This window comes from Loxodonta africana, chromosome 6, assembly GCF_030014295.1.
Source record: "Loxodonta africana isolate mLoxAfr1 chromosome 6, mLoxAfr1.hap2, whole genome shotgun sequence".
NCBI classification, from domain to species: Eukaryota; Metazoa; Chordata; class Mammalia; order Proboscidea; family Elephantidae; genus Loxodonta; species Loxodonta africana.
In genome coordinates this window covers 55,784,497-55,809,474 of record NC_087347.1, presented here as the reverse complement: position 1 = coordinate 55,809,474, position 24,978 = coordinate 55,784,497, and positions in this window count along the sequence as shown.

Sequence of the window (24,978 nt, the reverse complement as noted above, 5' to 3'; positions counted from 1 at the left end):
AATAAAACTACTGGAACTAGTAGAAAGATTCAGCAGAGTGGCAGGATACAAGATACACATACAAATATCAGTTGGATTCCTGTACACCAATAAAGAGAATGATGAAAAGGAAATCAGGAAAACAATACCATTTATAATAGCCCCTAAAAAATAAAATACTTAGGAATAAATCTAACCAGGGATGTAAAAGTCCTATACAAAGAAAACTACAAAATGCTACTGCAAGAAACCAAAAGAGATCTACATAAATGGAAAAACATACCACACTCATGGTTGGGTAGACCTGACCTTGTGAAAATGACAATTCTACCCAAAGCAATACACAAATACTATGCAATCCTGATCCAAATACCAACAACATTCTTTAAAGAGATGGGGAAACTAATTATTAACTTTATATGGAAAGGGAAGAGGCCCCAGATAAATAAAGCACTACTGAAGAAGAATAAAGTAGGAAGACTCGTACTACCTGACCTCAGAACCTACTATACAGCTACATTAGTCAAAATAGCCTGGTACTGGTACAATGACAGATACATTGACCAATGGAATAGAATTGAGGACCCAGGTAGAAATCCATCCAACTATGGTCACCTGATCTTTGACAAGGGCCCAAAACCCATAAAATGGAGAAAAGACAGTCTTTTCAACAAATGGTGCCGGCAAAACTAGATCTCCATCTGCAAAAAAATGAAACATGACCCATACCTCACACCATACAAAAAAACTAATTCAAAATGGATCAAAGACCTAACTATAAAGCCAAAAACTATAAAGGTCATAGAAGAAAAAATAGGATCAACACTAGAGACCCTAATGCACGACATAAGCAGAATACAAACCATAACCAACAACACACAAACTCTAGAAGATAAACTAGATAAGTGAAATCTTCTAAAAATTAAACACAAGCTCATCAAAAGGCTTCACCAAAAGAGTAAAAAGAGAACCTACAGGCTGGGAGAAAAAACTTGGCTACTACAAATCAGAAAAAAGATCTGATCTCAAAAATCTACAGGAGGAGGCGGAGCCAAGATGGCGGACTAGGCAGACGCTACCTCGGATCCCTCTTACAACAAAGACACGGAAAAACAAGTGAATCGATCACATACATAACAATCTACGAACCCTGAACAACAAACACAGATTTAGAGACGGAGAACGAACTAATACGGGGAAGCAGCGATTGTTTCCAGAGCCTGGAGCCAGCGTACCAGTCAGGTACGGCACAAGCACAGAGACCTGCTCCACCCCCCTGAACTAACCCCGGGAGGGGGACTAGCCGGTTCCACGGGCGGCGTGGGACGCAGCCGTTAGGAGAAGTCCCCGGGAGGCAGTGACTGATCTTAGAGCAGAAAGAGCAGCATCCGAGCCGGGGAACCGTCTCGCAGGGATTTGGACTGCACGCAGGTACGCCATAAACACGGAGAGTTGCTCCACCCCCTGAACTAACCCCGGGAAGGTGACCAGCCGGGTCGCGCGGGCGGTGTGGGACGCAGCCGGTAGGAGAAGTCCCCGGGAGGCAGCGACTGGTATTGGAGCGGGGAGAACAGTGTTCCAGCCGGGACACTCGGTCGCGGCACAAGCAGGGGGAGCTACTCCACCCATCTGAACTAACCCCGGGAGGGGGCCCACCTGGTTCACGGGGGCGGCACGGCCACGCGGCTGGAGGGACGAGAAGTCCCCGGGAGGCAGCGACTGATTTTGGAGTCGAGAGTGCACCGTCCCAGTAGGGGAGCCTTGACGCTGGGCGTGGGGCTGGAAGCGGAGGATCTGACCGTGACTCCAGCGGGCCAGACCCCCCGGGGGCAATCTCCACACAGCCAGCACACATAGGCGACGCGCCCGCGGGAATCTCAGATATAATAGTCATTCCAAGCAAGACAAGCAACTCTGGCTATATTCTGAGGTGCTACTCTCCTATCTCTCTGTTCCCTCCCCCACCCTCCCCAGGCGGCTTCATTAACATCTGAATAGCCTGAGCCAGAGGGAGAACTCTGATAGGGATCTGACTGCTGTTTTTTTTTAGCGGATTTTCTGGAAAAACTAGTTTCCCAGTGATGGCTCGGAGACAACAATCCATATCAAACCACTTAAAGAAGCAGACCGTGACAGCTTCTCCAACCCCCCAAACAAAAGAATCAAAATCTTTCCCAAATGAAGATACAATTTTGGAATTATCAGATACAGAATATAAAAAACTAATTTACAGAATGCTTAATGATATCATAAATGAAATTAGGATAACTGCAGAAAAAGCCAAGGAACACACTGATAAAACTGTTGAAGAACTCAAAAAGATTATTCAAGAACATACTGGAAAAATTAATAAGTTGCAAGAATCCATAGAGAGACAACATGTAGAAATCCAAAAGATTAACAATAAAATAACAGAATTAGACAACGCACTAGGAAGTCAGAGGAGCAGACTTGAGCAATTAGAATGCAGACTGGGACATCTGGAGGACCAGGGAATCAACACCAACATAGCTGAAAAAAAATCAGATAAAAGAATTAAAAAAAATGAAGAAACCCTAAGAATTATGTGGGACTCTATCAAGAAGGATAACCTGCGGGTGATTGGAGTCCCAGAACAGGGAGGGGGGACAGAAAACACAGAGAAAATAGTTGAAGAACTCCTGACAGAAAACTTCCCTGACATCATGAAAGACGAAAGGATATCTATCCAAGATGCTCATCGAACCCCATTTAAGATTGATCCAAAAAGAAAAACACCAAGACATATTATCATCAAACTCACCAAAACCAAAGATAAACAGAAAATTTTAAAAGCAGCCAGGGAGAAAAGAAAGGTTTCCTTCAAGGGAGAATCAGTAAGAATATGTTCTGACTACTCAGCAGAAACCATGCAGGCAAGAAGGGAATGGGACGACATATACAGAACACTGAAGGAGAAAAACTGCCAACCAAGGATCATATATCCAGCAAAACTCTCTCTGAAATATGAAGGCGAAATTAAGATATTTACAGACAAACACAAGTTTAGAGAATTTGCAAAAACCAAACCAAAGCTACAAGAAATACTAAAGGATATTGTTTGGTCAGAGAACCAATAATATCAGATATCAGCACAACACAAGGTCACAAAACAGAACGTCCTGATATCAACTCAAATAGGGAAATCACAAAAACAAACAAATTAAGATTAATTAAAAAAAAAAATACACATAACAGGGAATCATGGAAGTCAATAGGTAAAAGATCACAATAATCAAAAAGAGGGACTAAATACAGGAGGCATTGAACTGCCATATGGAGAGTGATACAAGGCGATATAGAACAATACAAGTTAGGTTTTTACTTAGAAAAATAGGGGTATATAATGAGGTAACCACAAAAAGGTATAACAACTCTATAACTCAAGACAAAAACCAAGAAAAACGTAACGACTCAACTAACATAAAGTCAAACACTATGAAAGTGAGGATCTCACAATTTACTAAGAAAAACGCCTCAGCACAAAAAAGTATGTGGAAAAATGAAATTGTCAACAACACACATAAAAAGGCATCAAAATGACAGCACTAAAAACTTATTTATCTATAATTACCCTGAATGTAAATGGACTAAATGCACCAATAAAGAGACAGAGAGTCACAGACTGGATAAAGAAACACGATCCATCTATATGCTGCCTACAAGAGACACACCTTAGACTTAGAGACACAAACAAACTAAAACTCAAAGGATGGAAAAAAGTATATCAAGCAAACAATAAGCAAAAAAGAAGAGGAGTAGCAATATTAATTTCTGACAAAATAGACTTTAGACTTAAATCCACCACAAAGGATAAAGAAGGACACTATATAATGATAAAAGGGACAATTGATCAGGAAGACATAACCATATTAAATATTTATGCACCCAATGACAGGGCTGCAAGATATATAAATCAAATTTTAACAGAACTGAAAAGCGAGATAGATACCTCCACAATTATAGTAGGAGACTTCAACACACCACTTTCGGAGAAGGACAGGACATCCAGTAAGAAGCTCAACAGAGACACGGAAGATCTAATTACAACAATCAACCAACTTGACCTCATTGACTTATACAGAACTCTCCACCCAACTGCTGCAAAGTATACTTTTTTTTCTAGCGCACATGGAACATTCTCTAGAATAGACCACATATTAGGTCATAAAACAAACCTTTGCAGAGTCCAAAACATCGAAATATTACAAAGCATCTTCTCAGACCACAAGGCAATAAAACTAGAGATCAATAACAGAAAAACGAGGGAAAAGAAATCAAATACTTGGAAAATGAACAACACCCTCCTGAAAAAAGACTGGGTTATAGAAGACATCAAGGAGGGAATAAGGAAATTCATAGAAAGCAACGAGAATGAAAATACTTCCTATCAAAACCTCTGGGACACAGCAAAAGCAGTGCTCAGAGGTCAATTTATATCGATAAATGTACACATACAAAAAGAAGAAAGAGCCAAAATCAGAGAACTGTCCCTACAACTTGAACAAATAGAAAGTGAGCAACAAAAGAATCCATCAGGCACCAGAAGAAAACAAATAATAAAAATTAGAGCTGAACTAAATGAATTAGAGAACAGAAAAACAATCGAAAGAATTAACAAAGCCAAAAGCTGGTTCTTTGAAAAAATTAACAAAATTGATAAATCATTGGCTAGACTGACTAAAGAAATACAGGAAAGAAAACAAATAACCCGAATAAGAAATGAGAAGGACCACATCACAACAGAACCAAATGAAATTAAAAGAATCATTTCAGATTATTATGAAAAATTGTACTCTAACAAATTTGAAAACCTAGAAGAAATGGATGAATTCCTGGAAAAACACTACCTACCTACACTAACACATTCAGAAGTAGAACAACTAAATAGACCCATAACAAAAAAAGAGATTGAAACGGTAATCAAAAAACTCCCAACAAAAAAAAGCCCTGGCCCGGACGGCTTCACGGCAGAGTTCTACCAAATTTTCAGAGAAGAGTTAACACCACTACTACTAAAGGTATTCCAAAGCATAGAAAATGACGGAATACTACCCAACTCATTCTATGAAGCCACCATCTCCCTGATACCAAAACCAGGTAAAGACATTACAAAAAAAGAAAATTATAGACCTATATCCCTCATGAACATTGATGCAAAAATCCTCAACAAAATTCTAGCCAATAGAATCCAACAACACATCAAAAAAATAACTCACCCTGATCAAGTGGGATTTATACCAGGTATGCAAGGCTGGTTTAATATCAGAAAAACCATTAATGTAATCCATCACATAAATAAAACAAAAGACAAAAACCACATGATCTTATCAATTGATGCAGAAAAGGCATTTGACAAAGTCCAACACCCATTCATGATAAAAACTCTTACCAAAATAGGAATTGAAGGAAAATTCCTCAACATAATAAAGGGCATCTATGCAAAGCCAACAGCCAATATCACTCTAAATGGAGAGAACCTGAAAGCATTTCCCTTGAGAACGGGAACCAGACAAGGATGCCCTTTATCACCGCTCTTATTCAACATCGTGTTGGAAGTCTTAGCCAGGGCAATCAGGCTAGACAAAGAAATAAAAGGTATCCGGATTGGCAAGGAAGAAGTAAAGTTATCACTATTTGCAGATGACATGATTATATACACAGAAAACCCTAAGGAATCCTCCAGAAAACTACTGAAACTAATAGAAGAGTTTGGCAGAGTCTCAGGTTATAAAATAAACATACAAAAATCACTTGGATTCCTCTACATCAACAAAAAGAACACCGAAGAGGAAATTACCAAATCAATACCATTCACAGTAGCCCCCAAGAAGATAAGATACTTAGGAATAAATCTTACCAAGGATGTAAAAGACCTATACAAAGAAAACTACAAAGCTCTACTACAAGAAATTCAAAAGGACATACTTAAGTGGAAAAACATACCTTGCTCATGGATAGGAAGACTTAACATAGTAAAAATGTCTATTCTACCAAAAGCCATCTATACATTTAACGCACTTCCGATCCAAATTCCAATGTCATATTTTAAGGGGATAGAGAAACAAATCACCAATTTCATACGGAAGGGAAAGAAGCCTCGGATAAGCAAAGCACTACTGAAAAAGAAGAAGAAAGTGGGAGGCCTCACCTTACCTGACTTCAGAAGCTATTATACAGCCACAGTAGTCAAAACAGCCTGGTATTGGTACAACAACAGACACATAGACCAATGGAACAGAATTGAGAACCCAGACATAGATCCATCCACGTATGAGCAGCTGATATTTGACAAAGGACCAGTGTCAATTAACTGGGGAAAAGACAGCCTTTTTAACAAATGGTGCTGGCATAACTGGATATCCATTTGCAAAAAAATGAAACAGGACCCATACCTCACACCATGCACAAAAACTAACTCCAAGTGGATCAAAGACCTAAACATAAAGACTAAAACGATAAAGATCATGGAAGAAAAAATTGGGACAACCCTAGGAGCCCTAATACAAGGTATAAACAGAATACAAAACATTACCAAAAATGATGAAGAGAAACCCGATAACTGGGAGCTCCTAAAAATCAAACACCTATGCTCATCTAAAGACTTCTCCAAAAGAGTAAAAAGACCACCTACAGATTGGGAAAGAATTTTCAGCTATGACATCTCCGACCAGCGCCTGATCTCTAAAATCAACATGATTCTGTCAAAACTCAACCACAAAAAGACAAACAACCCAATCAAGAAGTGGGCAAAGGATATGAACACACATTTCTCTAAAGAAGATATTCAGGCAGCCAACAGATACATGAGAAAATGCTCTCGATCATTAGCCATTAGAGAAATGCAAATTAAAACTACGATGAGATTCCATCTCACACCAGCAAGGCTGGCATTAATCCAAAAAACACAAAATAATAAATGTTGGAGAGGCTGCGGAGAGATTGGAACTCTCATACACTGCTGGTGGGAATGTAAAATGGTACAACCACTTTGGAAATCTATCTGGCGTTATCTTAAACAGTTAGAAATAGAACTACCATACAACCCAGAAATCCCACTCCTCGGAATATACCCTAGAGATACAAGAGCCTTCATACAAACAGATATATGCTCACCCATGTTTATTGCAGCTCTGTTTACAATAGCAAAAAGTTGGAAGCAACCAAGGTGTCCATCAACGGATGAATGGGTAAATAAATTGTGGTATATTCACACAATGGAATACTACGCATCGATAAAGAACAGTGACGAATCTCTGAAACATTTCATAACATGGAGGAACCTGGAAGGCATTATGCTGAGCGAAATGAGTCAGAGGCAAAAGGACAAATATTGTATAAGACCACTATTATAAGATCTTGAGAAATAGTAAACCTGAGAAGAACACATACTTTTGTGGTTACGGGGGGGGGGGGAGGGAGGGAGGGTGGGAGAGGGTTTTTTATTGATTAATCAGTAGATAAGAACTGCTTTAGGTGAAGGGAAAGACAACACTCAATACATGGAAGGTCAGCTCAATTGGACTGGACCAAAAGCAAAGAAGTTTCCGGGATAAAATGAATGCTTCAAAGCTCAGCGGAGCAAGCGTGGGGGTCTGGGGAACATGGTTTGCGGGGACTTCTAAGTCAATTGGCAAAATAATTCTATTATGAAAACATTCTGCATCCCACTTTGAAATGTGGCGTCTGGGGTCTTAAATGCTAACAAGCAGCCATCTAAGATGCAGCAATTGGTCTCAACCCACCTGGAGCAAAGGAAAATGAAGAACACCAAGCCCACATGACAACTAAGAGCCCAAGAGACAGAAAGGGCCACATGAACCAGAGACCTACATCATCCTGAGACCAGAAGAACTAGTTGGTGCCCGGCCACAATCGATGACTGCCCTGACAGGGAGCTCAGCAGAGGACCCCTGAGGGAGCAGGAGAGCAGTGGGATGCAGACCCCAAATTCTCATAAGAAGACCAAACTTAATGGTCTGACTGAGACTGGAGGAATCCCGGCGGTCATGCTCTCCAGACCTTCTGTTGACACAGGACAGGAACCATCCCTGAAGACAACTCATCAGACATGAAAGGGACTGGTCAGCGGGTGGGAGAGAGATGCTGATGAAGAGTGAGCTAATTATATCAGGTGTACACTTGAGATTGTGTTGGCAACTCTTGTCTGGAGGGGGGATGGGAGGATAGAGAGAGAGGGAAGCCGGCAAAATTGTCAAGAAAGGAGAGACTGAAAGGGCTGACTCAAGACGGGGAGAGTAAGTGGGAGTAGGGAGTGAGATGTATGTAAACTTACATGTGACAGACTGATTGGATTTGTAAACGTTCACTTGAAGCTTAATAAAAGTTATTATAAAAAAAAAAAAAAATCTACAGGAAAATCCAGCACCTCTACAACAAAAAAGACAAATATCCAATTAAAAAATAGGCAAAGGAAATGAACAGACACTTCACTAAAGAAGATATTAAAGCGGCTAACAGGCACATGAGGAAATGCTCAAGCTTACTAACCATTAGAGAAATGTTAATCAAAACCACGATGAGATATCCTCTCACCCCAGCATTACTGGCATGAATCAAAAACACAGAAAATAACGAATGTTGAAGAGGCTGCAGGGAGACCTGGACTCTTATGCACTGCTGGTGGGAATGCAAAATGGTATAACCATTTTTAGAAAACGATATGGCGCTTCCTTAGAAAGCTAGAAAGAGAAATACCATATGATCCAGCAATCCCACTCCTAAGAATATATCCTACAGAAATAAGAGTTGTCACACTAATAGACATATGCACACCCCATGTTCATTACAGCATTGTTCACAATGGCAAAAAGATCTAGGAAACAACCTAGATGCCCATCAACAGATGAATGGATAAACAAACTATGGTACATACATACAATGGAGTATTATGCAATGATAAAGAGCAATGATGAATCTACAAAAAAAAAAAAAAAAAAGCATCTCATAACTTGGATGAATCTGGAGGGCATTATGCTGAGTGAAATAAGTCAATCACAAACAGGCAAATATTGTATGACACCATTACTGTAAAAACTCATGAGAAGGTTTACACACAAAAAGAAACAATCTTTGATGGTTAGCAGGGAGCGGAGGGGTGGCGATGGGAAAACACTAGATAAGACAACAGATAAGTAGTAACTTTGGCGAAGTGTAAGACAGTACACAATTCTGGGGAAGCAGCACAACTTGTGCAAGGTGAGGTCATGGAAGCTCCATAGACACATCCAAACTCCCTAAGGGACAGAATTGCTGAGCTGAGGGCTGTGGGGACCATGGTCTCAGGGAGCATCTAGCTCAAATGACATAACATAGTTTATAAAGAAAATGTTCTACATTCTACTTTGGTGAGTTTCGTCTGGGGTCTTAAAAGACTGTGTGCGGCCATCTAAGATACTTCACTGATCTCGCCCCTTCAGGACCAAAGGAGAATGAAGAAAACTGAAGACACAAAGATTAGTCCAAAGGACTAATGGACCACACTACCACAGCATCCACCAGACTGAGTCTAGTACAAAGAGATGATGCCCTTCTACCACCACTAACTGTTCTGACAGGGATCGCAGTAGAGGGTCCTGGGCAGAGCTGGAGGAAAATGTAGAACAAAACTCTAACTCACGAGAAAAAAAAGACCATACTTACTGGCCTGACAGAGACTGGAGAAACTCTGTGAATATGGCCCCCAAATGCCCTTTTAGCTCGGTAATGAAGTCACTCCCAAGGTTCACTCTTCAGCCAGAGATTAGACAGGCCCTCAAAACAAAATGAGACTAAAGGGGCCCAACAGCCTAGGGGCAAGGACTAGAAGGTAGGAGAGGATAGTAAAGCTGGTAGTAGGGAACCCAAGGTTGAGAAGGGAGAGTGTGGACATGTCGTGGGGTTGTTAACCAATGTCATAAAACAATATGTGTGCTGCTTAATGAGAAGCTAGTTTGTTCTGTAACCCTTCATCTAAACAAAGTACAATAAAAAAAATAATTTAAAATGTTCCTTCAGAAGCTGATTTCCGCCTGGTCCTATCTCCTAAGAGCTCTGTGCTCCTCACCCTCATCTTGCCTGCCTGGATTCCTGACCTCTTGCTTGCTCTGAGCCTTAATGCTACCTGGCTCTCTTAGTTCTGAGTTCACCTAATCCTCCCGATTAGCCAAATTTCTTAATATCACAGACGCAACTGAAATAGCTGTGATTGCTAATTTTATGTGTCAGCTTGGCTAGGCTATGGTGACATGTTGTTTGGTCAAACACTAGTCTACATTCTGTTACGAAGTAGTTAACCAAAAACCAAACCAAACCAGTGGCCAGCAAGTCGATTCCACTCACATGTGATTAATTCAGCTGGCTTTAAGTAAAGCAGATTATCCTCCATAAGGGAGGGAGGGGCTCATCCAATCAGTTGAAGGCCTTAAGAACAAAATGGGAATTTTCCCTTGTATGAATTCTGCCTCCACACTATAAATAGACATTTTCCAGAGCTCCCTTGCTCTCAACTCTTTCCATTGCCTAAACTGGGAATTTGGGGACACAAGCCTGCAAGAGTCTCCAGCCTGTTGCCTGACCTACAGATTTTGGACTTACCAGCCCTCCACAATTGGGTGGGCTAATTCCTTAAAATAAGTCTCTCTCTCTCTTTCTCCATATATATATATATGTGGTTGTTTTTAGGTGCCGTTGAGTTGGTTCTGACTCATAGTGACTGTCTTTGTTATCTAGTGCTCCTATAACAGGAATACCACAGGTAGATGGCTTTAACAAAGAGAAATTTATTCTCTCACAGTCTTGGAGGCTAGAAGTCCCAATTCAGGGTGCCAACTAAGGCTTTCTATCTGTCAGCTTTGGGGGAAGGCCCTTGTGATCAATCTTCCCCTGGTCTAGGAACTTCTCAGCACGGGAAACCTGGGTCCAAATGGTGTGCTCTGCTCTCAGCACTGCTTTCTTGGTAATATAAGGGCCCCCTGTCCTCTGCTCACTTCTCTCTTTTATATCTCAAAAGAGATTGACTTAAAACACAACCTAATCTTGTAGCTTGAGTCCTGCCCTATTGGCATAACTGCCTCTAATCGTACCTCATTAACATCATAGAGGTAGGATTTACAACACATAGGAAAATCACATCAGATGGCCAAATAGTGGACGATCACACAATACTGGGAATCATGGCACAGCCAAGTTGACACATATTTTGGGGGGATGCAGTTCAATCCATGACAGTGACCCTATGTACAACAGAAGGAAACACTGTCCAATCCTGTGCCATCCTCACAATCCTTGCTGTTTGAGTCCATTGTTGCAGACTGTGCCAATTCATTGAGGGTTTTCCTCTTTTTCTCTGATCCTATACTTTACCAAGCATAATGTCCTTCTCCAGGGACTGGTCCCTCCTGATAACATGTCCAAAGTACATGAGGGGAAGTCTCGCCATCCTGGCTTCTAAGAAGCATTCTGGCTGTACTTCTTACAAGACAGATTTGTTCATCCTTCTGGCAGTCCATAGTATATTCAATGTTCTTCACTAACGCCATAATTCAAAGGCATCAGTTCTTCTTCCATCTTCTTTACTCACTGTCCAGCTTTTGCATGCATATGAGGTGATTGAAACTATCATGGCTTGGATCAGGTGTACCTTAGTCCTCAAAGTGACATCTTTGCTTTTAAACACCTTAAAGGAGTCTTTTGCAGTAGATTTGCCCAATGCAATGTGTCTTTTGATTTCTTGATTGCTGCTTCCATGAGTGTTAATTGTGGATCCAAGTAAAATGAAATCCTTGACAACTTCAATCTTTTCTCAGTTTATCAGTCTTTTATCATGTTTATCATGATGTTGCTTATCAGTTCAGTTGTGAGGATTTTTGTTTTCTTTATGTTGAGGTATAATCCATACTGAAGGCCGTAGGCTTCAATCTTCATCAGCAAGTGCTATAAGTCCTCTTGCTTTCATCAAGCAAAGTTATGTCATCTGCATAATTCAAGTTGTCACTGAGTCTTCTTCCAATCCTGATACTGCATTCTTCTTCATATAGTCAGCTTCTTGGATTACTTGCTCAGCACGCAGATTGAATAAGTATGATGAAAGGATACATCCCTGACGCACACCTTTCCTGATTTTAAACCATGCAGTATCCCCTTGTTCTGTTCAAATGACTGCTTCTTGGTCTATGTACAGGTTCCACATGAGCACAATTAAGATTTCTAGAATTCCCATTCTTTATAATGTTATCCATAATTTGTTATTATCCACACAGTTGAATGCCTTTGCATAGTCAATAAAACACAGATAAATACCTTTCTGTAGTCTCTGCTTTCAGCCAAGAACCATCTGACATTAGCAATGATATCTCATTCCATGTCCTCTTCTAAATCCGGCTTGAATTTCTGGCTGTTCTCTGTCAATGTACTGCTGCTACTGCTTTTAATTATCTTCAGCAAAATTTTACCTACTTGTGATATTAATGATATTGTTTGATAATTTCCATGTTCTGTTGTATCGCCTTTCTTTGGAATGGGCATAAATATAGATCTCTTCCAGTCAGTTGGCCAGGTAGCTGTTTTCCAAATTTCTTTTCATAGGCAAGTGGGTGCTTCCAGGATTGCATTCATTTGTTGAAACATCTCAATTGGTATTTCGTCAATTCCTGGAGCCTTTTTTTTTTTTTTTTTTTTTGTTCCACCAGTGCCTTCAGTGTAGCTTGGACTTCTTCTTAAGCACCACCTGTTCTTCATCATATACTACCTCCCAAAATGACTGAATGTCAACCAATTCTTTTTGGTACAGTGACTCTGTATATTCCTTTCACCATCTTTTGACGTTTCCTGTGTCGTTCAATATTTTGCCCATAGAATCCTTCAATATTGCAATTCCAGGCTTGAATTTTTTCTTAACTTCTATCAGCTTGAGAAATGCCAAGCCTGTTTTTCCCTTTTGGTTTTCTGACTCCAGGCCTTTGCACATGTCATCATAATGCTTTACTTTGTCTCCTCAAGCATCCCTTTGAAATCTTCTGTTGAGCTCTTTTACTTCATCATTTCTTCCATTTGCTTTAGCTACTCTGCATTCAAAAGCAAGTTTCAGAGTCTCTTCTGACATCCATTTTGGTCTTTCTTTCTTTTTAATGACCTTTTGCCTTCTTCATGTCTGATGTTCTTGATTTCATCCCACCACTCATCTGGTCTTCAGTCATTAGTGTTCAATGCCTCAAATCTACTCTTGAGGTGGCCTCTAAATTCAGGTGCGATATTCTCAAGGTCATAAATTTGGCTCTCGTGGACTTGTTCTAATTTTCTTCAGCTTCAACTTGAACTTGCATATTAGCAGTTGATGGTCTGTTCTGCAGTCAGCCCCTGGCCTTGTTCTGACTGATGATACTGAGCTTTTCCATTGTCTCTTTCCACAGATATAATCAATTTTTTTCTGTGTATTCCGTCCAGCAAGGTCCACATGCATAGTCCATTCATGTTGTTGAAAAAATGAATTTCCAGTAGGTCACCGGTCTTGCAAAATTGTATCATATGATCTTCTGTTTCATTTCTATCGCCAAGGGTATGTTTTCCAACTGCTGATCCTTTTTCTTTGTTTCCAACTTTCACATTCCAATCACCAGTAATTATCAACTCACCTTGATTGCATGTTTGATCAGTTTCACACTGCAAAACTTGGCAAAAATCTTTAATTTCTTCATCTTTGGCATTAGTGGTTAGTGCATAAGTTTGAATAACAGTCGTATTATCTGGTCTTCCTTGTAAGCATATGGATATTGTCCTGTCACTGACAGCATTGTACCGCAAGATAGATATTGAAATGTTCTTTTTGACCATTTCTCTTCAACCTGTCATTCCAGGCATAGTAGACCATATGATTATCCAATTCAAATTGACCAATACGAGTTCATTTCAGATCACTAATGCCTAGGATATCTATCTTCAAGCATTCCATTTCATTTTTGACAACTTCCAATTCTCCTAGATTCATACTTCGTACAGTCCACATTACAAACATAAATGGATATTTGCAGCTGTTTCTTCTCATTTTGAATCATACCACATCAGCAAACAAAGGTCCTGAAAACTTTACTTCATCTACGTTGTTGAGCTTGATTTTATGGTGAAGAGGCAGCTCTTCCCCAGTCGTATACATCTCGCTGGTTCTGTTTCTATAGAGAACCCTGACTAAGATAGTACTCAAGAATTCTTATTGCACAAAGCTATTTAATAGGCAGTGCTAGTCCAAGGCATGTAGTGAATTGAATTCTGTCTTCAAATGCCTTTATATCTTTATATACTTTCTCCCTTGTACTTCTGCCCAATACACACACACACGCCTCTATAAGCTCTCTCCCTCTTTTTCTAGTTATCCAGTGCCCTTGTGCCCCCTGTGGTCCCTACCCCGACTTGTGGCCTTGGGCAATGTCTCAAGTACTCACACACAAAGTCTCTAATTTTCAAAGTGCCTTCAAGGAAGAACTAAGATCTGACAAACTAAACTCAAGCCAAAGTGTAAAGACAGACAGAATTACAATGTGTCATAACTCTTGTGGGGACTGTGCCTGATGCTTGTTAATTCACTGGGCTGAGTCTATAAGATTGGACTTTCAATCAATATATGAGGTGGGCAAAGAAAATAACCTTAGGTAGAGGAAATATCTCATAGTTTCTCAAATCACACCAGTTGAATGGCCATTTGTTTTTACTCAGAAGCATCCATCTGGCAACTAAACTTTTCTCCATGCCTGAAAAATGTGCAGGTCATAGCACAGGTCAACAGATAAATGCCTGATTATCTCCAGGATAACATTCACTGTCTAAAGGTAATCTAATCTATAGTAAAGCATTCAAAATATTATTATTGTCAGTGGTCAACCTCTGACCCCATTTGCTTCTGTGCTAACACTGAGAGTTCTGAGACTAGAATGGCATGTATAAAGATAATATTCAGGTTGTATTTGCCAAGGGAGAGGGAAAGTCAAAGGACAGATCTTGTCTCAGATATGATAGAGTGGAAAAACAGCTACATAGAGGATTAAGGAAGAAGTATATCAGTAATATTTTCCACACATCCTAAGGGAAAGCATTCGGCAGAAGTGAGCAACAAAAATGCAAAAATATAGAAGTGATTGTTTTCTGTAGCTAAAAAATCACTAGTGAACATTGATACCCAATTTCAGAGGAAGTGTTTATTACTTGCAGTAAAACAAATTAAAAAAAAATGAAAGCAGTATCCTAGTTGAACAGAAAAGATGAGTTTCTCAGAAAATAACAAAAGTTGGTGAGAATGTAGGAAAATTGGGACCTTATCCATTGCTGGTGGGAATGCAAAATGGAACAGCCATTGTTAAAACAGCGTGCTGGTTCCTCAAAAAGCTAAAAACAGGACTACCGTATGATCCAGCAGTTCCACTCCTAGCTGTATGTCCAAAAGACTTGAAAGCAGAGACTCGAAGACTGGTACACCAGTGTTCATTGCAACACTATTCACAATAGCCAAAATGGGGGAACAACCTAAATGACCATCAACAAATGAATGGAAAAACAAAATGAGATTTATATCAAGGAAATGGTTCATGTAATTGTAGAGGCTAGAACTTCCCAACTCCGTGGGTCCTCTATCCTGATTCATGTAGCCACAGGGGTTGGTGAACCCAAGATTGGCAGGTCAGGCAGCAGCACTCTTGCTCACAGGCTGCCAAAATCGACCAATCCCAAAATCAGCAGACAAGACAGCAATTAAGCTTCTAGCTCAAGTCCCAAGAACTGGAGGTCAGACAAACAGGAGCAAGCTGCAGGATCCAGAGCAAACAAAAGCTCCTAAGTCTTGCCTTAAAATCCACTTATGTATTTGGTGCAGGCTATACTTCTATACTTCCAAGAAAACTCCCTTTTAACTGATTGGCGACTTACAGTAGATCCCATCATAGAGGTTATTACGTTATAACAAATCTCATCGTGGAAGTGATCACATCAGCCTATGACTGCCAAACTACACCATAACTGCCAAACTACTGAGAATCAAGGCCCAGCCAAGTGGACACACAACCTTAACAATAACAGGCACATACATACAATGGAATACTACTCATCTAGTAGGAGAAATAAAGTCTTTTTTTTTTTCCTTGTATTTTATTTTGATGAGTAGGATTGTTAGTCTCCTTTGTGGTTACCTTAATATTTAACCCTATTTTTCTAAGTTTAAACCTAACTTATATTTCTTTATATCACCTTGACTTCCTCTCCATATGAAAGATCTATGACTACATTTCTTAAAAAAAAAAAAAAAAAATTAGTCCCTCTTTATTGTTTTAATGTTGTCTTCTTTTATATAATGACATCGCTGTTTCCCCGTTTTGAGTTTTTTTTAATCTTGATTTATTTTTGTGATATCTCTATCTGGGTTGATATCTGGTTGCTCTGTCCTGTCTTCTAGTCTTGAGTTGATATCTGATATTATTGACTTTCTAACCAGAGAATTCTCTTTAGTATTTCTTGTAGTTTTGGTTTGGTTTTTACAAATTCCCTAAACTTCTGTTAATCTGGAAATGTCCTAATTTCACCTTCATATTTGAGAGACAGTTTTGCTGGATATATGATTCTTGGCTTGATTTATATAAGTCATCCCACTGCCTTCTTACCTACATGGTTTCTGCCAAGTAGTCTGAGCTTATTCTTATTGATGCTCCTTTGTAGGTGACTTTTTGTTTATCCCTAGCCACTCTTAAAATTCTTTCTTTATCTTTGGGTTTGGCAAGTTTGATTATATGTCTTGGTGACTTTCTTTTGAGATCTACCTTATGTGGAGTTCGATGAACATCTTGGATAGATATCTTCTCGTCTTTCATGATATCAGGGAAGTTTACTGCCAACAAATCTTCAACAATTCTCTCTGTATTTTCTATTACCCCTCCCTGTTCTGGTACTCCAATCACTCGTAGGTTATTTCTCTTGACAGAGTCCCACATGATTCTTAGGGTTTCTTCATTTTTTTTAATTCTTTTATCTAATTTTTCTTTGGCTATATTGGTGCCAAGTGCTTTATCTTCAATCTCACTAATTCTGCCTTCCAGTTCCTCAATTCTCCTCCTCTAACTTTCTATCGAGTTGTCTAATTCAGTAATTTTATTGTTACTCTTCTGAATTTCTGATTTCTGTCTCTCTATGGGTTCTTGCAGCTTGTTAAATTTTTCATTATGTTCTTGAATAACCTTTCTAATATCTTCAGCTGCTTTATCTGTGTGTTCCTTGGCATGTTCTGCATTTTGCCTGATCTTGTTTCTGATGTCTTGAAGAGTTTTGTATATTAATCTTTTGTATTCTGCACCCGGTAATTCCAGGAATACACCTTCATCCAGAAGATTCCTTGATTCTTTGTTTTGAGGGCTTGTTGAAGCAATCATGGCCTACTTCTTTGTGTGACTTGATATTGACTGTTGTCTCTGAGCCATCTATAAGTTATTGTATTAGTTTTTTTTTATGTTTGCTTACTGTATCCTGGCTTCTTGCTTTGTTTTGTTTTGATATGTCCAAATAGGCAGCTTGAGTGAGCTAGCTTGATTATTTTCACCTTTGAAGCTCTAATGTCCTGTCACCAGATGGCTAGAGCTGTTACCAGGTATACCGGCCTAGGATTCCATTCACTTTTCTTCTATGGATTCAGCTCAGGTGTCCAGGTAGTTGGTCATCAAGTGTGTGGTACAGGCTATAGCATATCCCTGTCCTATAGTCTTAGAGGAGCAGGGGTGATTGGTGTAGGTACAGGTATCTTGTTGCAGCAGGGGGTCACTCTCTGAACAAGGCAGGCGAAGGGCTGACAACTGTCCCCCAAGTGTCTGTGAGGAAAGCATGTCCCTGTTCCCTAGCACACACAAGTGGGTGGGTTTTGCAGCCAGACCGTGGGCACCCAATGCTTTTGGTTGTAAGGACTGGGAGGTACAACTTGTCCTTGGACCCCTGTCACAGGTGGCTAGGTGGCATGGATGGAGCCACCAGTCTTTAGGCCCCTGGTATGGATAGGTGAGGACCCTGTTTAATAGGCAAAGTGGTGTCAAACATCAAACAGCCACCTCTCCACTGCACAGCTGAAACAGTTGCAATCTGCCATCAAGGGCCTATTCTCCTGAAATGGACCCATACAGGTCCATGCAGGGGTGAAAGGTATTCAAAGTCCACAGACCACTTGTGCCTGGACAGGAGCCGCTTCTGTCCTGAGCTCACCAGCTTAGTGGAGATGGCAGATTATCTTTTCTCCTAGTTGTTAGTTTATTCCTTCTTCAAGGCCAGGAGAAGGGCTCAGGGTGCGCAGCAAGGCCCTATCTCAGGTCCAGGGAAATTGAAAGCCACTGAAGCCAGCTTGGAGGCTAGAGGTATGGTAAAATAAATGCAAGTACTTAGCTTTTGCCAAGAGCGCCATTCTCTGGTTCCAGAGGTGTGAGTAGGCTGCGTGGCTATAGCTGTCTATCCCTGAGGAAACCATGTCCAGAACACTATCACCAGCCCTGCCGTGGTCACTCCAGGGAATGGTGCCTGAGGGTTCCTGGCAATTCAGGCCTGGTAACTCCTCACCACTTCTGAAGGGTCTCTCCCTCCCCCTGCTGCTCAGACCATTTTCTAACTTTGCCTTTGATGTTCAGGGCTCTTAACTTGTCATATATATAATCGCTTTACTTGTTTTTTTGGGTCTTTGTTGTAAGAGGGATCACCAGAAGCATCTGAATACTCTGCCATCTTGGCCCCACCTTAGAAACGAAGTCTTGATACATGCTACAATGTGGTTGGAGCTGGAAGACATTATGCTGAGTGAAATAAGTCAATCACAAAAGTACAAATATTGTATGACCTCACTTCTATAAAAAGACAAGAAAAGGCAAATTTATAGAGACCAAGTTTTATCAGTGGTTACCAGGGGCAGGAGGGAGGAAGAAAGGGGAGGTTAACAGTGATGAAAAAAATCATACTGATTAAGGGTAGGGTTGAACAGCCAATTATTGTAATTGCTGTCAATAAGTTGTACACCTGTAAAAAGCTGAATTGGCAAAAATTGTGATAGACATATTTACAAAACCAACAACAACAACAAAAAAGTACAACAAACCTCATGGAATTTGGGTCCTTGGTTTGGAGGTTTAGGGTCATGGTTTCATGGGACATCCCAGTTAATTAGCCATTCTACGTCCTAGTTCATATATAGTGCTTCTGTTCTACCTTCTAGTTCTTAGTGTAATGTCTTGGGTCTTAAAAGCTTACAAGAGGCCATCCAAGGTACAACAATTGGTCTCTATTCACCTGGAGCAACAGAGGAAGAAGGAGATTCAGGAATAGGAGGTGGATATGGAATGTGTGGCTAATCACCTCCACGAACAACTTCTTCCTTTGCCATAAGACCAGAAGAACTAAATGGTGCCTGGCTACCACTACAGAACATTTTGATTAAAGATTCCATAGAAGAATCCTGATCAATAGGGGAAAAATGCAGAACAGAATTTCAAATTCTCATGGACTCCATCCCCTGAAACTGTTTTGTTAGGTGCTATCGAGTTGGTTCCAACTCATAGCAACGCTAGGGACAACAGAATGAAACTCTGCCTGATTCTGCACCATCCTCACAATCGTTGTTATGCTTCAGCCCGTCATTGCAGCTGGTGTGTCAATCCATGTTCTTGAGGATCTTCCTCTTTTTTGATGATCTTCCAATTTACCAAGCATGATGTCCTTCTCCAGGAACTGATCCCTTTTGATAACATGTCCAAAGTAGGTGAGACGTACTCTTGCCATCCTTCCTTCTGAGGAGGATTCTGGCTGTACTTCTTCCAAGACAGATTTGTTCATTATTTTGGAAGACCAAAGAAGAATTGAAGCCTGAAACTGTAGCCCTGAGATAATCTTTAAACCTTAAACCAAAAATATTCCCTGAAGTCTTAAAACTAAACAATGGTTTAGCTTAACTAATAAAAAATGTCTACTTTAAGCATTATGCTCTTTTAAACGCTATCTATATGGGATCAAAATGACAACAGTAACTCAAATGACCAGATAGGAATGTTAGGGAGCAGTGAGTTTATGTTAATGGGAAAGGAACAACTCAGAAAAGGAGGGTGAGAATGGTTGCCCAACTTGAAGAATGTAATCAATGTCACTGAATTGTAGAAAACTTTGAATTGGTGTATGTTCTCAACAAAATAAATAAAATTTGGAAAAAAAAAAGAGTTTCTAAATCATTTCAAAACTTTCAATAAGGACATTTGCTTTTTCGCCTGTAGGGGTGAAGAGTAAGAAGCAGATCTTGTTCTTTTGGGAAGCCATATTGGATTTGGATATTAGATTTTATGTTCGCCCAGGACAGATCCATGAACACAACATGTTATGGCCTTCTAAGAAGAGCAAAAGGAGACATGTTTTCAGTGATCATGGCCTTTTTGCTTTATATTTACTTAAAGATAATCTAAATATATTTTTGTCTCCATCCTCGATCCCATCACTTTTCAACATCGAATCATTTGAACATTATTCAACAATTTAATGTTTTCAAGGTAATGGTAGCATTGTCATTCGACAATCTTATTGTTTAATTTTACACTTACACATATTTGACATTATTCTAGTTGAGGATGGCAAGTGTCAATTCACAATGGCAAAGGTTTACCTTTTGTTGATCATTTGCATTCATCCTGTAGGCCTCATCAGGAGTGGCTATATTCCATCATAAATGAAGTACAGAAGTTGGCACTCTATGTGTCTCACCAAGGTCACCAAAATGTTGTCCATCAGGTCTGTTAGCAACTGTGGCCTCTTTCCCTTGAGATCAGACTGACTGGCTTCTCCCTTCTTTCCATCCTTCCTCCTTCTCTCATTTCAGTCTGTGGCAGGCACAGGGATTCAGTGACTATGCAACACTCAAAGCCCCTGCTGTATAATCCCTACTGCCAAAGATTCCAATCCACTTGGAGAATTTAGTTACAAGTGTTCAATCCTTTGCTTATTACAGTCTACTCTGTCGTCATTTTATCAGTTCAAGTGAAGTGAAGTGTAGAAACCTTATTTCCTTTTATGTCCCTGCACCCTCTCCTGTTTATAATACAGTAAGTCCCTGGGTTATGAATGCTCTTTAATCGTACGTAAATTTGCCCGTACATTGAAATGACTGAACTAACTCCTACTCAAAACAAATTCTTCATCACAATCACCTTCACTTGCTGGTTTTAAATCATTGAAAAGGAATTGAGTCTTTTCTTGCACTAACCAAAAAAACTCACCACTGTCCAATTGATTCCAACTCATGGAGAGCCTGTAGGACAGAGTAGAACTGACCCATTGAGTTTCCAAGGCTGTAAATCTTTACGAAGCAGACTGCCACGTCCTTCTTCTGAAGAATTGCTGGTGGATTCAAACCACTGATCATTCAGTTAGCCTTTAAGCTTTTTAACCACTGTGCTACCAGGGCTCCCCTTGCACTAAAATAAGGCTAAACAAGAACAGTATACACCCTTTTCAACTTGCCTACAAAGTCTTAAAGACACATTCAGGAACAGATCTCATTTGTAACCCGGGGACTACCTGTATAATTGTCTTAAATATTTCCCTTACGTACACTTAGATTCATATCACCCCCAAACAACAAACAAACCCAGTGCAGATGAGTTGATCCCGACTTATAGTGACCCTATAGGACAGAGTAGAACTGCCCCATAAAGTTTCCAAGGAGTGCCTGGAGGATTCAAACTGCCGACCCTGTGGTTAGGAGCTGTAACATTTAACCACTATACCACCAGGGTTTCCTAGATTCATATCAGACAGTATAATTTCTGCTAGAAATCAATACTTACTAAGGTAGTTTCCTGATTCATAATGATGACAATAACAACAACCTGTTGCCGTCGAGTCGATTCCAACTCACAGTGACCCTGTAGAACAGAGTAGAACTGCCCCGTAGGGTTTCCAAGGAGCGCCTGGTGAATTTGAACTGCTGACCTTTTGGTTAGCAGCCATAACGCCTAACCACTATGCCATCAGGGTTTTGAATAAGATCTTTAAAGTTACTCACTACTAATAGAACTTCAGTTCTCCCTGTAAATGTATGCAAATGATGTTTCAGTTAATAGATTAATTTTAGCTTATGTTTTACCAGTTAAAACTTAAGCTCTTTTCATTAAAGACAAATTTCCACAATATTATCCTGCCGCAGTTAAAAAGGAGCCCTGGTAGTGTAGTGGTTAAGAGTTCAGCTGCTAAATAAAAGGTCAGAAGTTCAAAGCCACCAGCTGCTTCTTGGAAACCCTATGGGGTATTTCTACGCTGTCCTACAGGGTCACTATGATTCAGAATCGACGTAACGGCAATAGATTTTTGTTTCCGGTGAAAGATTTTGTTAATCCACTAATGGGAAGCACCCTATCTTCCATCGCATAGTCGCCCCTCTGGTGAGCTAGGCTTAGTAGCTCTAGTGTTTATGGATTCATTGCCTGGGTTCACATCCTCGCTCCATTGTCTTCTGTCTTTGTAATCTTGGGCAAGTTAGTTAGCCTCTCTAGGTCTCATTTCCTCATTTTTTAAATAGAGATAATAATTAATTGCCTATAGACCTGTTGTGAAGATTAGTGAATTTATATAGCTAAAACCCGTGTAAAATATTGTTAAAGATTATTACAGTAGTTAGTGGCGCAGTGGTTAAGAGCTATGGCTGCTAACCAAAAGGTCAGCAGTTCAAATCCACCAAGTGCTCTTGGGAAACCCCATGGAGCAGTTCTACTCTGTCCTATAGGGTCGCTATGAGTCAGAACCGACTTGATGGCACCTAACAACAACAGCAATAAGAACCTAAATAATTTCTCCTCAAATTTGAGGAATGATTCAGATTAAAACGAACCTCATTTTAAGGTAGGTAAGCCGGGCTTAGTAAGGCTTACCTAAACAAGATACCCCTAAGACCTGAAAGATATTTCATAGAGTGGAAATCTTATCACAAATCTTCATTCCTTGTTGTAGTTGTGTACAGTCAAGTTGATTCTGACTCATAGAAATGCCATATGACAGAGTAGAATTGCCCCATAGGGCTTCTTAGGCTGTAAATCTTCACAGGAGCAGATTGCCAGGTCTTTCCTCCTATCGAGCCAATGGTGGGTTCGAACTGCCTGCTGTTCGGTTAGCAGCAAAGGGCTTAACCATTGCACCACCAGGGCGCTTGCTATCTCTCTTTACTTCCCTTTAACTCTTTCTATAATATCCCTGTTTCAAGTGCTGAGCTCTTTCGGAATCAAATTTCTGTCCTGAGGGAGAGCTGCAGTGTCATGTAACAGATCTATAAACCTATATAACATATCACTTCCCTGATTTCCTGTGATTCTCACTGAAAGGTAAAAAGGGAAATTGTAGCTATACTTTCATTAGTAATACTCACATGGCTTAAGTGGAATTAGTGGAATCTTTTAATACCACAACCATGCTCTCTCATGTGTTTACCATACAAAGAGGACCACATGAATGACGATATTAAATTAACTGATTTTAAAAACATTATATAAAAAAAGAGGTTTAGCCTAAAGGAAGTGTTGAAGATGGAAGTAACAGCAACTGAGGTGTCTATCTTGCCTCATTAGGCACAGGAGAGGAAAAGGGTCCCTAATTTCCTGGGAGGCTAGTTTCCCCAGATGCCTCCCAATGTTTCTCAACTGCCTGGCAATAATCAGGGGTGGGTTATCCAATAGGCAAGGTAAGCACCGTGCTTACCTTGCTTACCAGATCATCTGTAGTGAACAATTTCACATTTTTTCACCACATCAAAGGTTCTGCTTCTAGGTATGGCTGGCATCTGTCACTCTTCCAACGCCACAACACCTTCCTACAGAATCAAAACCTCTTTTCAAATTTACAATTCCTCATAGGACAGATGACCCAGTAAGCATGGGCATACTTGTGCTTACTTATCAATCTGTATTGAATAATTTCACATGGGTTCACCACATCTGTGATGTGAAATTGTTCACTACAGTTGATATTGTAAGAAAAGTAAGCATAGTGCTTACCTTGCCTATTGAATAATCTGCCCCTGCTTGGCATGCTTCTTAAAAATGTCAATTTCTAGAACCTAAACCCACCAGATTAGGAATTCTTCCCAGGTGATTCCAATGTCCCCAGGTCTCCTCATGCTGGCTGGTTTCTCAGAGTGATGAACAGGACACAAAAGTGTTGTTGCAGAAATACGGAAGAGGAAGACTTAAAGGTTATCTATAGTTCCTCCTTTCCTCCAATTCGGGGGTTGCATTTACACTTTCTTTACACTTTACACAAGTACATTTACACTTGTACTTTAAAGTACAAAATTTTTTAATTTTAATAAAATTTATCTATTTTTTCTTTTGTAGAATATAATTTTGGAGTGATATTTAAGAAACTATTGCTGAATCCAAGGTTACTAAGATTTATGCTTATGGTTTCTTCTAAAAGTTTTATAGTTTTAACACACTTACATTTAGTTCTCTGGAGCCAGGAGCATGGGTCCCTGCACTGAGAACTTCCTAGACCCACGAAAGATTGATGCCAAGGCACATGGAGATCTCCAGACCCACAGATGTTAAAAGGGGACAAGGACCTTCTCCCAGATCCAACAGAGAGACAGAAAGCCTTCCCCTAGAGCTGATGCCCTGAATTCAGACTTACAGCCTCCTAAACCGTGAGAGAATAAATTTCTATTTGTTAAAGCCATTCATTTGTGATATTTCTGTTATAGCAGCCCTAGATAACTAAATAGTCTGGTGTTACTATGGTACTATAGAAATGCCTAGTTATCCATCAACCATTCTCCTAATGGCTTTAACAGGTAATTTTGTTACTTGTTATCACCAAGAAGTCACCTGTTGCCTCATGCGTAAAATGGAGGGGTTAGAAAAGATCATCTCAAATGTCGCTTTCAACTCTAGTATTATTTTATTCTCTTAGTCTAAATGTTGAATTTATTTGGATGGAGCCATATCCTGTTTTCTTCAGCAG